The sequence below is a fragment of the Lepisma saccharinum genome, chromosome 2 (assembly GCF_977018435.1).
Source record: "Lepisma saccharinum chromosome 2, izLepSacc3.1, whole genome shotgun sequence".
In the NCBI taxonomy this organism is placed as follows: Eukaryota; Metazoa; Arthropoda; class Insecta; order Zygentoma; family Lepismatidae; genus Lepisma; species Lepisma saccharinum.
Genome location: NC_139230.1, coordinates 205,483,572 through 205,495,682, shown reverse-complemented (window position 1 = coordinate 205,495,682; position 12,111 = coordinate 205,483,572). Strand labels below are relative to the sequence as shown.

Below are 12,111 nucleotides of genomic sequence, written 5' to 3'. Positions count from 1 at the left end.
AAATTAATCAGTGATATATTCTCTTTCATTGTCTATGACTGTCTACCAACGCTGGGCAGTTTTCCAATTCAACGCCTGAAGAAATCCGCTGATTCGGGGTTAAAAGCGTCGTCAAGCCAAGTTTGAGCTTTTGTCATGTTAGCGGAGTGTGGGTGTTTGTGCATTATCGTGTCGCAGCACTTGATGCTGTCTTCCTGGCCTACTCACTAATATTTTTGTTTTCATTTAAAGCGTGCGGTATCCTGAACTTTGCCCAATGAATGCAAATGTCGCACGATGGTTGAATGGTCACAGTTCATCACATTTGCTAATTCTAGAGTCGACTGATGTGGATCCTCGTGGATTAAAGCGTTTAAACTGTCTTCATTAAAGCCCGACGGTCTTCCTGAACGTGGAGAAACGCTTAAGTCAAAAATGCCCTCTTTTGTAATGACACAACCATTTTCTTGCCCTGCTTTCCCCGTTGGCATTCTCCCCGTACAAGGGACAAATGTTTCGAGCCGCTTCCACTGCCTTTGCCCCGATGTTAAACTCAGAGAGAAGAATTTGTCGGGAATGTTTTTTTTTTCTCTCCAATGAACGCTTATTGTTCTTTAGCCCATAAAAAACACAGTCTTTCTTAAAATCTGTAAAATTCAATGCGGATTCACAAGCACAACAATGGCACTCCAATTGACGAACATTGAACGATAAACAAACTCCTAACACCGCAATGTTGCCATACCGAACACAAACGCTACCAACCCAATATATTCTGATTTCCCCTTCCCCAAGCTCACCGCACATGTCGCAGCATATGCCAAGGTGTATTCTATCACGGATAATAAAATATGTACATGTTGACTTTTATATTATTTTAAGGAAAAATTCTCCCCAAAATGGGACATTGCCTCCCCCCTCCCCCGTTGGTTACCCCTGCATTATGGGATTGAGCGGCCATGATTGCGAGGCTGCTAGGTAAACAAAAGCGAACCTAACATTGGAGGAGGAGGGGTTAAACTCAATGGTGCATTGCCAGTGGTATGCCCAAGAGGCGCTTGTGGGGTTGTGTCCCCCCCTTTGACCCAGTCTTCTTGAAAAATGCCGGAGGAAGGAAGAGATGGCAGAATGAAGGCTGACTAGTGTAGCTCTTGTCTGGACTTACGGCGGACGGCCTACATGCTGGCAAGGGAACTTGGGAGCGGGGAAGTGACCAATCTATGGCGATGAGAAATACAGAAGCTTGTAGAACGATGGGCGCGCAGTACCTCCTCCCGCGACGCAGTAACTCTCGGCGCCACCGCTCTTGTCTGCTGCATATTCCCAGCTTCCCACTTCCCTTGCCAGCATGTAGGCCGCACGCGAAAAGACCAGACAAGAGCTGTAAGAAAAATATATGATTGATTGATAGTTTCTTCTACTTCGCATTTCTGATAAATCGCGAAGATGAAGATGAGTGATGATATGATGGAATTAATAAATGGGGAACACAAAGAACATCCTATTTCATTTTTTATATCGAGGAGCTAATAACTCTTATTCAGTAGCGGATATTAGGGGGGGCGAGGGGGGACAATTACCCCCCCCCCCACTTTTGCCTCCGCACTATGCTAAACCTTATATACAAAGGGAAGTATACTGTCTTTGCTCCCCCAGTTTTGGCACCTTGCACCCCGGTTTTGAAACCCAATCGCCTCCACTGTTCTTATTTTATAAAGCAAAGAATGGTATTCTTTTTACGATTAACGTAATGTACATACATGATGGTTTGAAGAACAGTAAATAATAAATAATAAAATAAATACTAATGAAACCTTAGCAAGTGGGATGAACGAGATAACTGTGTATGTTATGTCAGACATTTCAACCTTTTCTCAAATATTTATATTCTTTTTCATTTCTATAGCGCCGAGTAGTAGTAGTACTGTATTAGCTAAAAACGCCACAACGTTGTTTTCGATTGCGCTCAATGTTGCCGACGTCGTACACACAGATAAAATAATTGTGAAATTTGCACTAAAGCAGAGGTCTGTAAACGTAATGCAAGCTTCGATTTCTTTAAATTTGATGGTTAAATTGATGAAGGTACACTCAGAGAAAACACCCATGCCCGGGCCGGGATTCGAACCCGGACCCCTGGCGTCGTAGTGTGCTGTGCTAACCACTCCGCCACGGAGGTCGGCTAAGTAATGCAAGCGTGCTCATATTCAGCAATTTATAAATCAACAATTTTAACAGGAGAGGCGGTTCACGTGCGAGAACGATCAAGGGACTACGAAACACTACTAATACTAAGACTACACTCTGTCTCTGGAATCTGTGGAGCAAGGCCGCGCATAACAGTATAAAAGGGGAGCAAAGCAGAGCTCACTGCTGGAAACTGTTGGTAGCTGTACACATTTCCCCACTCGTGAGTTCATTGGTCAAGCCCTCTCGAGTCACTACTTGCGCAGAGACTTGTTTTCAGGGCTCGAAAAATCCAGGTCGCCAGGTCGCCATGGAGACTAAAAATTTCAGCTTGGCGACTGTGATCTGTAATATTGCCGTTTTTTAAGTTTTAGTGTACGAAACTTTCAAGATTCTAAGTTCAAATTGCAGTACAGCGTAAGTTAGCAAATGATTTTTTTTTATCAACGTTGTGAACATTCTATAGAAACAGTAACAATTTCTTACTCTTTGTCACCCAACCCCCCCCATTTCAAGCTTTCTCACATAATGTAGCGATGTTTTGAATACGGTGATGCTCAGCTTATAGACTGATTGATTTGCTTTTTTTTACTTCGCTTTTTGTGCCACTTTTGGCTAATTTGCAAAGATGGTGATGAATAATGATGATATGATGAAATTGATGAATGGACACGTACAAACATCCAAGCCCAGTTCGGGATTCGAAACCGGGACCCCTGGCGTCGTAGCGCAATGTGATAACCACTCCGCCACAGGGGCTGGCTCAGCTTCTTATAGTATCCACAATTACTAGTAGGTGATTTCCTGGCGCATGATTTTCATACCTGGCGCCTAGCTTTGAAGAAATTTTTTCGAGCACTGCTTGTTTGTTTTCAGCCGATGGCTCCAGAGCTTTCCGGGACAGAGTGTATACTGCTCGTCACAGTACCTGGTCCAAGCTTGCTCGTGCCAGGGCCACGTCACGGCGCTGGTCCGTCACCGGCGTCCAAAATGGACACGGCCCTGGTCTTTATACGAACAAACTTTCGCGGCACACCAACAAGATAAACCTCTCACTATGCTCACTTACTTTCGACTCTTAGGCGACCTCTCTTACAAACCTCGTCACCTGAGCTAGTTGGCGTTTTACTGACTTCTTATTTCCGGCTCGTGACACATGAGCGATATCGATTACATAATTGCGATATGCTCACTTACAATGTCTTGTACTTTCACTGCCAGCAGGTCCGTTACTCGCCCTTGCGACAAGCGGCAACGCTGTTCTCATATACCCAACAGTCCATTCTTTTCGCTGGACGATCTATAGCCGTGTAGGAATTACTATACTCTATCCCCGGAATCTGTTGAGCAAGGCCGAGCAGAGCGGCAGAAAAGGGGGGGCGGAATCGAGTGGGCAGAGTGAAGCAGTACACGCTGCTATGAAGGTTGGTAACCGAAGTCGCTTTCCCCATCCACGCAATCCCGTTCCCTCGCTTCACTACTTGCGCATAGACTTGTTTTGGTTTGCTTGCTCCAGAGATAGGTGGGACAGAGTATTTTGGTGATCACGACAAATGATGAAATGTATGAGAGAAAGGATAATGAGGGAAATGGGCAGCTATCACGAATTGATTGATTGATTGATTTGGTACATATTACTTCGCTTTTCTGCCACTTCTGGCCAATTGAGACGACAAGGATGAGTGATGATATGATGGAATTGATGAAGGGACACTCACAAAGAACACACATGCCGAGGCCTGGATTCGAACCCGTGACATCTGGCACGAATTGATGGATATGAACATCATGGAAGAATAATATTGTCCATCTGACGTGAAAGCTCCCTATAAATTAAATTCTACGAAACATATATCTACACTCTGTCCCTGTAATCTCTGGAGCAAGCAAACGAAAACCAAGTATTTGCGCATGTAGTGACTCGAGAGGGATCCACCAATGAAGGCATGAGGGGAAGTGAGTGCAGATACAAGGTGTTTGCAGCATCGCACACTGCTTTGCTCTGCCAGCTGGCTTTCAAAGGGATACCCGGTGGAGGCACATAGTGGTTTATGGATTCCACTTGAAACTGTAGGTCCAGTCCCAATTAGCCTATCTGCGCATAAAAGAGGACTTAAAACAAAACTCAAAGGCATTATAGAGGCAAGATGTATTATTATGGAGGTAAATAAAACACTATAAAAAGGTAAAATAATTTATCCTATATTACAATACAAAAACAAATATATATTTACAATACAAAATGAATAAATAACATTAACAACAGCAAAATTATGCTATCTCACTTACAACAACAGTTGTCTCACAGTTAAAAATTGAATTCAGCTGTAACAGAAAATAGTTACAAGTATGCACAGTGCTGCCATTTACTGATCTGAGGTACAAATTAAGCACATGGTTGTAGTCTCGATACTGCCATGGCTAATTTTTTGGAGGCTGAAATACTTCTTTGGTATGGTAAAAAAATACATTCCACTTTACACCGGGTAGGGTATCATTCTACTACCTTTTGCTGCTCTTGAAGGAGCTGAAATGAAGGGAAAACAAACTAAATTGTCATAAAATAATTCAATATGTAGGATAAAGTATAAGTTAGAAGTTAACTTTCCATTATTGTGTTGTTTTGTTATGCACACTATGTGTGTTTTCTGCATAAGAACATTCTCACCATCAGTTTAGTGGATCTTCCTGTAATAGATATAAATTAAATACAATATGTATTAATATTGTATATTTTTACCTTATGTAATATTGTTTAGAAAATTTATATTGTGAAATGTATAGTTATAAATAGATGCAAGCAAATGTGCTATTTTTGTTTGTGTTTGTGGATGATGCCTGAATTATATTAAAAAAATAGCTGCATCCAGTGGCAAACACTGCTTTCAAAAGAGGAGTAGCAGAAAGTCTCAAATTCCCACCCCTTAAATTTCACACGCTCATACAAGCAGAAATGTTGTATGTATGCATAATTACATTGGTAAGTGTGATACATCAAATCTTCAACCTATTAAAAATATATATTATTTGTTTCAAATATGGAAGTTCACAGATGTCAGAAGCAGGGGGGAGGGGAGGGAGGGATGAGGAATATATTGTCAGTAATCCCAAAAGTTACTCATTAATTGTTTACAATAACTGTTCCTATGTAATGAATGGATATAAAAATGATGTCACTCTCACAGAACGTGAGCAATAAAATCTTACACCACATTTACTATTTTTGCTATGACGCTTGGGACAATTGCAATGCTTCCAAATTTGATTATGCATTGTAACTTGGAGCTTAAGAACAAAACTCACATTTTAGACCATCACGTGGCTATAATTTGACAAGAAAACATTTAAAATTCAGTGCTTGGTTGAAGATCAGCATTAGTTTTATGACCACCCTAACCTCATAAATTTGGAGCTGAGTTTTCGTTGTTTTAAGTCCACTCTTTGCACATATATGCTAATCGGGACCATACTTGCAGTTTAAATTGGGAACCACCATGTTCATAAATTTGAAGCTTTAAAGCTTACATTTTAATGGCATGGCATTGAATGTGTAGAATTCATACCAAAGGAGCTTGATGCTGAGAGTTTTTACTCACACAATTTCAAGGTATTGATAAGTAGAGAAAGTGTTATTATAGGAAAATTGATTGTGATACAGCAAAAGATTTGCCACTTTCACTCAGCTTCCTTTTGCAACTCATTATGTTGATTAAAACGTTGATCATCACCCTCTAGACAGGAGTAGTGTGTGCTACCTCTGTGTACATGAAGTGTTCACTACTGACTGCATCTATTTGTGTGTGTACATTGAGATGTGAGAGACTTCAAAATACATGACAAAATTATGTATTTAAAAACTCATTATTATAAGTTGTCTGGAACAGTTTTCTAATTACAGCTAGTGAAAACTTGTAGATTTCCTTATAAATATTTTTAATTCTTTTCTCTAGCTATGCAAATTTGAATCTCTGCAATTTACAAACCCCATGATTATATCTTAGGATATTCATAAAATGTGAGCGTAATGACCAAATAAAAATTATTAGTTAATAAGTGAAGAAGTAATTTATTTGTTGAAGGACAATCTGCTGGTTGAGATCTGACACCCTGCAAAGGCATAACCAGCAGGGTGCAAGGGGACACTTGCCAACCCTGGAAAACAAGTGGTAAAAAATGTTATTCTGTTCATTGTGCTTTTTTATGTGGAGAGTAAAATTAATGTTATTTCCTTCTCAGATAATTCAAAATAAAGCTTTTCTCCCAGGAAAATGTTGTATGCTCTCACTGGAAAAAAAGGCTTGTGTTCCCCCTCTGAAAAAATCTGGGTACATCCATGCCCACCACCATTATATCATTGGTTATATCTCTCACTTATCACAGCCTTTCTAAAATAATAATAAGATATTGGAAAACACGGCAAAGTATAACAGTGACGTCCAGAAAAATTGTAATATCTGCCATTTATTTAAGTTGTGGACACCCTGCTGCTGTATGGCACAAATTTTTACTTTCTACCAACAGAACTTATCTCAAGAGTACCTTACAATTGCCCCAAAAATGCACAGAAAGGCGAATTGTGACTGGACCTATGGTGTAAAGTGAGATCCGAACCACTATGTGCCTTCACCGGGTATTGAACGCCCCTTGATTACAAGGCAACGAGGCTACCACTGCACCATCGGGGAGGTCAGTTCGAGATATAATGAAACAACATGTTTATATATATTTGATAGGAAAACTCAGATTTTTTTTTTTCACACACACAATTCTTACCAAGGAATGGTATATACTGATCATGCTGTCAAAATATCTAGTCATAACACAGGCGCGGCTCGTGCATAATTTTCCTGGGGGTTCACCAAAATTATGCAAAGTGGACTTATCTAAACCTTTTGAGACACTACACGCTTTGGTTCGTAGAGATAGTACTGGGAAAATTATCAAATTTTGGCCGGTAGATTACTGACAAAGTTAATTTGCTTTATGTTCAGATAACAGTGATAGCACCAAGGAGTGTGTGTGTAGGGGACGATCATTTTAATTTAAGATTTTCGTATGGTATTGTGTTTAGGGGCATCTCAGAATTCAGAAAATATTCTCGCCTCAATTTTGCCTCTTCCACTCTTGCCAACTCTTTTCTGATCCCACCACTGGCAAATAGACTATATTATTGGAACTGGATCCTGAACCTACAGTTAAAAATGCAAACATCTGCCTGCTAAAATGAGTATGTATCAGTAATCGAACCCAAGACCCCTTGATTACAAGATAATTCTTATATAACTATTCGAAAGTATATCGCTAAATCAAAGTGATTAGATTCTGTTCTATGCAATATGTTAACTTCTCGCACAGCAACAACTACACTCCTTCCAATACACAATCCACCTCACTTCACTCAACGTATCACTATGCCATATATATTTCAATCACCAGCCATGCACTTCAAAACAAACTAACAAGTATGGAGACAATGACACGTAACAAAGTTAAATGCGCGCGTCCCTTTGAACACCCTCTCGCGCTAGAGTATAACAGATCGCACGAAACCCAAACAACTTTTTGGTCGTCTTCTGACGTAAGTGCGAAATGCCTTCATTGTTAGGTTAGGCTTGAATAAATAGCAAATATTACATTTTTGGTCAAGCACGGTAAGCCCCGAAAATTGAGTGTATATATTCTAAGACAACTAAACCTAAAAAGCCTAACATGTCAACGAAAGCATTTAGTCTGACGTAAGAAGACCAAAAGGTTGTTTAAGTCTTGTCCGATAAGCAACCCCTCGCCCTCGCGCTATTTTTGACTTTTCGGCTCCTTCCACCTGAAGTGTTTCCATCTTAAAGATGAAAACTCTGAATGTGTAGGCATTGTTTTCTATCATATTTATCTTATTTGTCCCATCATCTTTACTTCTAGCTTTCGTTTGGGGTCACCTCTACATTTATATTACACCCTCTTCATTAATCTAATAAGTCTTGTAAAATATAAAAATACAAAGAGAATGACAAATGAATTCAAATTGAAACACATAGTTTAACACTGGAAGAGAGAAGAGCGTGGTTGACTCCAGCTCGCTGGTGATCCTACGAACTGCGTATGTCCGTTTTGACGAGACGACCTTCCTGGAGTAGCCGACTGCATGTACCGTGCGTCCATTTCGATCTGCAGCCGAGAGATCGGGAGAAGCGTGGCGGGCGGCGCTGGCGGAGATGCCGACATTTGCGGCCTGAAATGCCCGCTTATTTTTATGGACATATGCAGACATTTATATAAATATTGCAAAACGAGCACTAACCGGTGTTATAAGAGTATGGTTTTAATTTTAGTAGCTTAGTGGCTGTATGTGCTGATGACTTTGACACTCCCATCTCCTGTGAAACACGGCGTAGAGGTTTGTTTGGATAACTTTCTAACGCTGCCCCAATTTCATCGAGTTCATCGAGGAAGCTCACGAAAACCATTGACTTTTAATGGTTTCGTCGGCAGCGTAATCTTGATACAGTGTTGCACATTCGAAACCTCCAAACGATCCCCATCGACACAAAACTCTTTCAACGATATAAACTTAAGCAGGACGTTGCTGGTCAAAACTATGATTAAAATGTTTTATTATCTGTGACTCTTATCGTCACTTCTAAAGCGTATTTTTTTGTGTATATAATTGCAGAACTTGGATGAATTACAGATGATGAATTATAACCCAGGTTAGTGCTCGTTTTGCAATATTTATATAAATGTCTGCATATGTCCGTAAAAATAAGCGAGCATTACAGGCCGCAAATGTCGGCATCTCCGCCAGCGCCGCCCGCCACGCTTCTCCCGATCTCTCGGCTGCAGATCGAAATGGACGCACGGTATTTTCGCCATATGTATGCGTCGAGCTTCTGCTACCGCCCTAAGCTTCTAGCATGGTAGGGGTTGGCTTGCGGAGGTTCAGCGGAGGCTTTGCACGAAACGGAACTAGAGGGGAGCTGAGTGGCTCTGGCCCGTGGTTTCTCCTTCTCACTAAGAGAATTTGGCTCTACGCTTATGAACTTCTCAGTTATTGTTTATTTTGTATATTACTGGGGGTCCACTGCACATTTGCGCTATACAGCCAACCGCGCCTGTCATAACATCATCACAGCTAATTCTGTTTATTTTTCCCCCTTATATCATGATTATTATGTTGTTTTCTACCTCTTGGGTAAATTACAGCAATGGGGATGAATGATGATTTGGTAAGATAAATGATTAAACATAATGATATATTCATGCCTTAAAACATGATTCAAACCTGGGATCCCTGCTTACCACTCTGCTGCAATGGAAGTGGAGTGTAGTGGCGAAGCTAAGGTGTAAATACTGGGTAGGCTGAAAAATCTGCTTATATTTTTTTATATACAACAGGTTCATGCGTCGATTCTTGTTGGTCGCAAAAGTATCGATTACTCTTTCCTTGAAGCCTTGATCAATAGAAAGTTCTTGAACCAGTTTTTTTTGAATGGCTATTGTACTGAGAGAACTTAATCTTTTATTTTGCGTTGAATTACGGAGATAATTTTTTTGACTCTCTTGAAGGTGCTCATACTTCTTTCGGAGGAAGCTGGGAATGTCAAGACCAACTTGATAAGTTGTGTTACTTCTTTGTAGATTGTTTGAAGATCATTGCTAACTATGAATTTTAGAAGGTCTGCAGGAGGTAAATGCTTTTCTTCATCAGCATAGATATTCTTTAAATCATTTTCTAATCGTTCTTTGTTGAAAAATGAATGTGTGGACAGAAGGTTACTTAATTTCATCACAGGAAAATGTAGTTTATATTCCCCAAAGCTATTTTGGTCTACCAATTCAACAAATTTTATCTTTTCAAGATCTCCAAAACGTATTTCCAGTTGTACAGTCAGTGTGTCCAAGATTTCGTAGGTTAAGCATCTGAGAGCCACGAAGTCTTGTTCACTTACATTTATTTTACTGCAAATCATCTTAGAGTTTCCAACACAATTTCACAGTATTATATTTTTATAACATAAATACACTATGTGACACACACGCGTGCATGTACTTGAAGTAAATTAACATTCAACAATGCAGCGCGTGAACGACGCACTTTGCACAAGAAGACTAGAAGCACAACAGGTTGGTTCTGAGGCTAGCCGCTTTTACCCAGCGAATCGGCAGTCCCCTCCCCTTATCTTCCCCTCCCCTTACCTTCCCCTCCCACCTACACAGAGCTCACGCTGTAGCTGCCTTTTAAAATTTGTGAACTAGTGATAGTGTTGTGAAGTGATCTTGTGCTTGTGTATCGAATTAAATTTACGGGACCGTGAAAGAGGCCCGTTATACCATGGCCGGGAATCATACTCCGGACTCCCAATCCGACATGGACGCTGAGAAAGGTTCTAATAAACGTTCTCGCGAAGAAGTGGACGATGTTCACCCCGATAAAATCTCCAGAAGTGATACAATTAATGTGTCCCCCCAGATTCCACCTACATATTGGTATGGCACGGATATGCCGGGTCCCTACATAGTCCTATTTGACGGTATAGACACTAACGAGAAATTTCTTGCCGCTGGAAGTGTTGGTAACTATCTCCGCAAGAAAGAAGTCCGAGTACATTTAGTGGAACAATGCGGTCGTAATCGCGTCCGGGTGACTTTCCCCACCGCTAAAGCTGCGAATGAGTTTCTCACGCGTAGTGCAATGCATCATGATATGGGAGTCAAAACGAGAATTCCATTATCGTTAATTCAACGGGAAGGACTCATATTCGGCATAGCTCATGACGTGTCAGAACAGGACGTACTCGATGGTTTCGAGTGTCCTATCCCGGCCCTTTCGGCCAAGCGCATGAACAAAAAACTGTGGAAAGAGGATGGATCTTTCCAGTTAGTTCCCACTAAACTCTTTTGCATCACATTTCGCGGTAATATTTTGCCGGAGAAAGTTCTCATTAATAGTGAAATATTCGCGGTTCGACCGCGTATACGATCAGTCCAGCAATGCTCCAAATGTTTCCGATACGGCCATTTACATTTAGTTTGTAAATCAAAACCCAAGTGTGCCAAGTGTGGTTTGGACTCCCACCCAGAGGACTGTGACAGTCCTTTGTGTTGCATCAATTGCAAGCTACCACATTCAGCCTTAGACCGTACCTGTGCGAGCTGGCGGTTGGAATCAGCTGTCCAAACCAGCATGGCTGAAAACAATTTATCATATCGGGAGGCGAAACTCAAGCTGCAAGGCATATTCCTCCCCACTCCCACTCGCGAGGATGTTTATCGACCCCGAGTGACAAAAGAGGCATTCCCTGACTTGCAGACCTCCCGCACAAAACCTTTCTTTACTAATCATACAAGGACATATGCCAATATATTTTCCCCGCTACGTAATCAACCTGACAGAGACTTTCCTGAAAATAAGGATTCTCAAACATCAATTGCTTCTTCTCGTTTTAAGGTGCCATCCTTTAAGACTACTTCACAACCACGAAACACTAAGAAATCCAAAATCCGCCCTTCTCCAAGGACAGAAATACATCGCCGTCCGCGATGGGAAGACGATGACGTCGCAATAGTGTCCGCTGCTAGTTCATCGACCCTTACCGACCCAGAGGAAGCGACATCCCAACCCATAGGAAACAACGCATACCCGATAAATAACACCCCTTCCCATTCTAAGCATTACCAACGCCAATCATATGTGCACCCGATCAAGAGGCAGCATAATCCACATTCGCATATTACTGAACGCCCTACCGAACACAGCGAGGTGTACCAGGCTCTGCTAGACATGATTCCCAGCATGTGGGAAACTGTTCGACAAATACGGGACAACGCCCATCGAATTCGCCTCATCCACCACATTCAATTTTTGACAGACAAACTTTTGACGTTACTCGAAGACAATGCCTAAGGTGATGTCGGAAATGGGTACCATCTTACAATGGAACGTGAATAGCT

At 41.2% G+C, this 12,111-nt stretch overlaps 1 protein-coding gene across 1 annotated transcript in view; it reads right to left on the bottom strand.

Annotated features, from left to right (window-relative positions):
* Positions 1-4,539: 4,539 nt before the first annotated feature.
* LOC145984281 (inactive phospholipase C-like protein 2) overlaps positions 4,540-12,111 on the bottom strand; it is a 744,169-nt gene continuing 736,597 nt past the window's right edge. Inside the window, exon 22 of the transcript XR_014441294.1 lies at positions 4,540-4,693. The gene's annotated coding sequence lies outside the window, so the exon portion shown is untranslated. The remainder of the gene's footprint in view (positions 4,694-12,111) is intronic.